Source organism: Palaemon carinicauda, chromosome 8 (genome assembly GCF_036898095.1).
Source record: "Palaemon carinicauda isolate YSFRI2023 chromosome 8, ASM3689809v2, whole genome shotgun sequence".
Classification (NCBI taxonomy): Eukaryota; Metazoa; Arthropoda; class Malacostraca; order Decapoda; family Palaemonidae; genus Palaemon; species Palaemon carinicauda.
The window spans coordinates 66,624,629-66,632,128 of NC_090732.1; positions in this window are offsets into that span (position 1 = coordinate 66,624,629).

Here is a 7,500-nt window from a genome sequence, read left to right on the forward strand (position 1 = left end):
GTGTATTAATTTCTTATTCCTGATCTAGATATTAATCTTTGGCACCGTCGTTCAATTAGTTCATTATGCATGTTGTATTAGATTTTTCATAACACTGACCATCCTTTACATTAAGATCTTCTTGGACAATTTCATCCTGTTCGTAATACTAGGCAGGCAGTTAATTCTAATAGCCAGGCCTTCTCCATCATGAGGACCAATACTACACAGTATTCTAGAAGTTTTATTTCAACTGTGACCAAGTTGTGAAATGATCTTCCTAATCGTGGAGTTGAATCAGTGGAGATTCAAAAGTTCAGAGTTGCAGCATATGTTTTTATGTTGAACAGGCTAACATAAGTCTTTTCATAGTTTATATAAGACATATCTGTTTACGTTGTTACTGTTCTTAGAATGATTTATTGTTAATTTGCTCTCATAATTTATTTATTTCCTTATTTACTTTCCTCACTGGGCAATTTTACCCTAATGGAGCCCTTGGGCTTATAGCACCTTGCCTTTCCAACTAGGGTTGTAGCTTGGATAGTAATAATGTATATATATATATATATATATATATATATATATATATATATATATATATATATATATGTATATATATATATATATATATATATATATATTTATTTATTTATATTTATATATATATATATATATATATATATATATATATATATATATATATATATATATATATATATATATATATATATGTGTGTGTGTGTGTGTGTGTGTGTGTATATGTATATATATATTGCTAATTGAAGAGCATTTTCAAGACCTTGATTTTTTGTAACTAATGCAGTATTTAGTCTATGGAATAAATCTCTATTTGTGAGATTTTCCTTTTCATGTCATATCACCATGATATAAAACAAAAAACAAATAATATGAATATCCATTAAAACATTAGATGATTGTCTCCTATAATATAAAAATCAGACGAAATTAAAAATATAAAAGGCGGTGAAAAATTAAAGATAAAATTGAAACTAAAAACCAATAGATGGATATAATAAATCGCAAGTAAAAACATTACAGGCTAAGAAATCTGATAGCCCTAACTTGATGGATATTGGAATGAGTTTGTAGCCGAGAATTAATATTGTTGGTATTTTATTTTGGTACATTTATCAAGTAGTCTTACCGGTATTTTATGATACATTTTGTGTAAAAATTATAATTGGTCACAAGAAATTCGTTCAAAAAAAAAAAGAAAAAAAATAATTTTGGTGTTTTTTCAATTTGCTGTCCCCTGTGGCCGCGGGGGCATAAAAACAATTAGAATAGCGCCAACGTTATCCCTGTGTGTCGTAAGAGGCGACTAAAAGGGACGGGACGAGGGGTCTGGGAACCACCTCTCTTGTATATAATCCTGCGAGATGTCAACAAAGAGATGGAGCTTGGGGGAGAGTGACTGCTCCCCGCACTCTAGTTTTGGGGTGTTTGAATGTGTGTGGATATAGTACGATAGAGAATAAAAGATGTGAGATTGGGAATATGTTTAGGAATAGAAGGATGGATGTATTGGCCTTGTGTGAGACAAAGATGAAAGGAAAGGGTGAAGTGATGTTTGGTGAAATGTCTGGTAGAGTGTCTGGGATTGAAAGGGGAAGAGCGAGGGAAGGTGTGGCTTTATTCCTGAGTGAATGGATGACAGGTAAAGTAGTGGAATGAAAGGAGATATCATCTAGGTTAATGTGGGTAAGGGTTAGGTTGTGTAGGGAATGTTAGGCGTTTGTCAGTGCTTATGGGCCAGGTAGTGAGAAAAGTGAAGAAGAGCGGAATGAGTTCTGGAATGAATTAACTAGGTGTGTAGAAGGACTAGGTAGAAGGAATTATGTAGTTGTCATGGGTGACTTAAATGCTAGAGTGGGCGCTGGAGAGGTAGAAGGTGTCATTGGGAAGTATGGCGTACCAGGTGAAAATGAGAGTGGTGAGAGACTGGTAGATATGTGTGTTGAACAAGAGATGGTAATAAGTGCTAGCTTTTTCAAAAAGAAAGATAAAAACAAGTATACATGGGTAAAAGTGGCATATGGAAGAGTAGTAGAAAGGGCATTAATGAATTATGTGTTGATAACTAAAAGAATGTTTGGAAGATTGAAAGACGTGCACGTGTTTAGGGGTATGGCTAACGGTATGTCTGATCATTTTTCGGTGGAATGAAAATTAGTTGTAGCAAAAGAGTGGGGGAATAGAGTAGGTGGATGTAAAAGGGAGCTAGTGAGGGTTGAAGAGCTAATAAAACTGGGGGTAAAAAGTAAATATCAGGAAAGGTTGAAAATGGCATATGACGAAGTGAGAGTAAGAGAAACTGGTAATTTAGAGGAGTGGAAGTTAGTAAAAGAAAACTTTGTTGCGATTGCAAGTGATGTGTGTGGCAAGAAGGTTGTTGGAGGCAGCATGAGGAAGGGCAGTGAATGGTGGAATGAAGGAGTGAAGGTAAAAGTGGAAGAGAAAAAGAGGGCTTTTGAAGAATGACTGCAGAGTAATAGTATAGAGAAGTATGAAAAATATAGAGAGAAAAAGGTGGAAGTAAAGCGCAAGGTACGTGAGGCAAAGAGGGCAGCTGATCTGAGGTGGGGTCAGGGATTGGGTCAGTCATATGAAGAGAATAAGAAGAAGTTTTGGAAAGAAGTGAAGAGAGTAAGGTAGGCTGGCGCAAGAATTGAAGAGACAGTGAGAGAGAGAAATGGAAGGTTGTTAAAAGGAGAGGAGGCAAGGAAAAGGTGGGCGGAATATTTTGAAAGTTTGCTGAATGTTGAGGATAATAGGGACGCAGATATAATTGCTGTTCCAGGTGTTGAGGTGCCAGTGATGGGAGATGAGAATGAGAGAGAGATTACAATAGAGGAAGTGAGGAGAGCACTAGATGAAACGAGAGTAGGAAAAGCATCTGGTATGGATGGTGTGAGAGCTGAGATGTTGAAGGAAGGGGGTGTGACTGTACTTGAATGGTTGGTGAGATTGTTTAATATGTGTTTTGTGATGTCAATGGTACCAGTAGATTGGGTTTGTGCTTGTATTGTACCACTATATAAGGGTAAGGGAGATGTGCATGAGTGTTGTAATTCAAGGGGTATTAGTTTGTTGAGTGTAGTTGGAAAAGTGTATGGTAGAGTAATGATTAATAGGATTAAGGATGAAACAGAGAATGCAATCTTAGAAGTACAGGGTGGTTTTAGAAGAGGTAGGGGTTGTATGAATCAGATTTTTACAGTTAGGCAGATATGTGAGAAATATTTAGCAAAAGGTAAGGAGGTGTATGTTGCATTAATGGATCTGGAGAAAGCGTATGATAGAGTTGATAGGGAAGCAATGTGGAATGTGCTGAGGTTATATGAAGTTGGTGGAAGGTTGTTGCAAGCAATGAAAAGTTTCTATAAAGGTAGTAAAGCATGTGTTAGAATAGGAAATGGAGTGAGTGATTGGTTTCCGGTGAGAGTGGGGCTGAGACAAGGATGTTTGATGTCACCGTGGTTGTTTAACTTGTATGTTGATGGAGTGGTGAGAGAGGTGAATGCTCGAGTGCTTGGACGAGGATTAAAACTGGTAGATGAGAATGACCATGAATGGAAGGTAAATCAATTGTTGTTTGCAGATGATACTCTACTGGTTGCAGATACAGAAGAGAAGCTTGACCGACTAGTGACAGAATTTGGATGAGTGTGAGAGAGGAGGAAGTTGAGAGTTAATGTGGGTAAGAGTAAGGTTATGAGATGTACGAGAAGGGAAGGTGGTGCAAGGTTGAATGTCATGTTGAATGGAGAGTTACTTGAGGAGGTGGATCAGTTTAATGACTTGGGGTCTGTTGTTGCAGCAAATGGTGGAGTGGAAGCAGATGTACGTCAGAGAGTGAATGAAGGTTGCAAAGTGTTGGGGGCAGTTAAGGGAGTAGTAAAAAATAGAGGGTTGGGCATGAATGTAAAGAGAGTTCTATATGAGAAAGTGATTGTACCAACTGTGATGTATGGATCGGAGTTGTGGGGAATGAAAGTGATGGAGAGACAAAAATTGAATGTGTTTGAGATGAAGTGTCTGAGGAGTATGGCTGGTGTATCTCGAGTATATAGGGTTAGGAACGAAGTGGTGAGGGTGAGAACGGGTGTAAGAAATGAGTTAGCAGCTAGAGTGGATAGGAATGTGTTGAGGTTGTTTGGCTATGTTGAGGGAATGGAAAATGGCTGTTTGCTAAAGAAGGTGATGAATGCAAGAGTTGATGGGAGAAGTACAAGAGGAAGGCCAAGGTTTGGGTCGATGGATGGAGTGAAGAAAGCGCTGGGTGATACGAGGATAGATGTGAGAGAGGCAAGAGAGCGTGCTAGAAATAGGAATGGATGGCGAGCGATTGTGACGCAATTCCGGTAGGCCCTGCTGTTTCCTCCGGTGCCTTAGATGAGTGCGGAGGTAGCAGCAGTAGGGGATTTAGCATTATGAAGCTTCATCTGTGGTGGATAACGGGGGAGGGTGGGCTGTGGCAGCCTAGCAGTACCAGCTGAACTCTGTTTTTGTCAGGCTGGGAGGAACGTAGAAAGTAGAGGTCCCCTTTTTGTTTTTGTTTCATTTGTTGATGTCGGCTACCCCCAAAATTGGGGGAAGTTCCTTGGTATATGTATGTATGTATGTACAATCTTCTGTCAGATTCCAGGAAATCGCACCCAAGGATGTTTCCTCGTATATATATATATATATATATATATATATATATATATATATATATATATATATATATATAATTTATATATATATATATATATATATATATATATATATATATATATATATATATATATATATATATATATATGTATATATATATATATATATATATATATATATATATATATATATATATATATATATATATATATAAATATAAATATATATTTATATATACATATATATATATATATTTATATATATAATTTATATATATATATATATATATATATATATATATATATATATATATATATATATATATATATATATATATTTATATATATATATATATATGTATATATATATATATATATATATATATATAGATATATATATATATATATATATATATATATATATATATATATATATATATATATATATATATATATATATATATATATATACATATATATCGGGGACGCTCCAGACATGCCACCGACAGTGCCTTTCCATTGTTTAACACCCCCCCCCCCCGACCCCCGTAAAAACACGCTCCTAAGTCCCTGTATCATCATCACCAACATCAGAAGTTGCTAGTTCACTTCAGGACACAGCCCTCAGACATTTCCTTCCACTCCCGTCTGTTAATGGTATTTCTATGTCAGACTATACTCATAAATTTCCTAGTTCACCAATCCACCTTCTTGCATTCTTTCTCCTACTCTGTTTGTAATCTCTATTCCTATTGTCCATATATTATATGTCATTCTTATTCCATGACTGGCCCACGTTCATTTCTTTTTCATACTTGCTGTTAGAATATCATTTACTTCCGTTTTTTCTCGTATCCACGTTGACCTTTTTCTGTCGCCTGGTGTTATTTTTATCATTATTCCTTCCTTAGCTCTTTACAATGTAACTAACTTATGTTCTAAGGCTGTAGTAATACTCCAAGTTTCTTATGCCCAAGTTAATATTAGTTGGATCAGATTAAATAGTTTTCTTTTTAGGGAGAACGGCATTTTACATTTCATAATCTAATTTGATTTACCAAACGCTCTCTATCCTATGCTTATCTTTCTTTTGGTTTCCGTGTTATGTCCTAGGTAAGCATTCACTCTCTGAAGTATATTGTGACGGGCCGGAGAGGGTTGTGAACTCAAAGGCAGGAAGCAATCAACTGAGTTGTTTATTAAGGAACACTCTCCTTTATATACAAAACCTCAAGGCAACAGGACATAACATGTTCGAGAGACAGACAATGTTACAGAGCAAAACCGGACACATGATCATTCAGGTTCTTTTTAGTGCGAGGGAAGAGCGCAGATACAAGCATAATATATACAAAATAATTATGTACAATTGTGTGACACACGGCTGGTACATGGCTCCCCCCCCCCTTAAAAATGACATACTGTATATGTTAAATAGGGCGCCCTGATCTAGAGAGGCGAACTGTAGGCGGGTCATCTGGTAGAAGATAAGAAGGTTTTAGACGATCAATGGAGACCCAGTCTTCTTTGCCCCGAATGTTTAGTAGGAATGCTTTCGGACTGCGTCGGATCACAAGGAAAGGGGTAGTGATCCGGTTCTGTTTGCATGTTCAGGCGCCTGTAATCCCCGCACGGACGGAGGGAGCCGTCTTTCTTCAGAACGATGTGTAAGGGTGACGACCATGGGCTGGAGGTCTTTTGGCAAAGGCCCATTTCCTCCATTTCGGCGAACGTCTGTTTGGCGGCTGCCAATCGTTCCGGTGCCAGACGTCTGAATTTTGCGAAGACTGGGGGTCCCGTCGTCTTGATATGGTGATAAATACCGTGCTTGGCAGGAACCGTGGGCGTTTGGCGAAGTTCTGGACGGAAAACTTCCGTGTACGACGTGAGGAGGTGGGCGTAGGCATCCGTGGGTGCGCTGATATGGAGAGCGAGGTTAGAGGGGGCGGGTTGAAGAGGTTTCAACAGGTACGAGTCTGCGTTAACCAATCGTCGGTGGGCGACATCGACCAAAAGGTGGAAATGCGAGAGGAATTCCGCACCGAGAATTGGCATTGTGACGTCAGCAACGAGAAACTTCCAATTGAATTTGCCGTTTCCGAACGATAATGTGAGGTTCTCGTAACCGTAGGTGGGTATCGCAGATCCGTTGGCAGCTACCAAGCGGACGTCGGCAGATGTAGACAGACTACGTCGTGCCTTGAAGAGTTTCCTTGGCAAAAGAGAACGACAAGCACCCGTGTCTACCAAAAATCGCACGCCCGATCCTGCATCCTGTAAAAAAAAAAAGATTAGAAACACGGGAGGCCACCGCCACAAGCGATGGCCTACTTACATGTTTTTTGGCCACTGACAATCCTTGGCACATTTCTTCACGGTTGCCCCGAATCTGAAGTGGTAGTAGCAAAACTGCGGCGGATGGGAGGTAGTAAGTGGCTGTAGAAGTCGTTCGTTGGGGCGCGAGCGATTGGTGGGTGGTGGGCGGCTTTGTCGCTGCTTTGGCACGTCACGGGGTAGGCGTGTATGTCCTACGGCATTCGTGTCAGCTTCGTTGACGTTGAATAGGCATCCTCTTCGTCAGAGGTGGAGGCGTTGATGGAGGTCTTGAAGTGGCTGTCCATAAGGGCGTCGGCTTTGGTCATCAAGTCCTTTATGGGTAAACTATCGACATAGGGTATGGCAGCGTGTACAGGTTCGGGTAAACGGCGTATCCAAAGGGCATGGAGTAGGTTCACCTCACGAGGAGAGCCGTCTGCGGCAGGTTGAAGGCGAGCGATACTGGTCATTTCCCTGAGGGCAAGCGAAGCCCTTTGGTCCCCCAACGGTTGTTGCGAGAGCT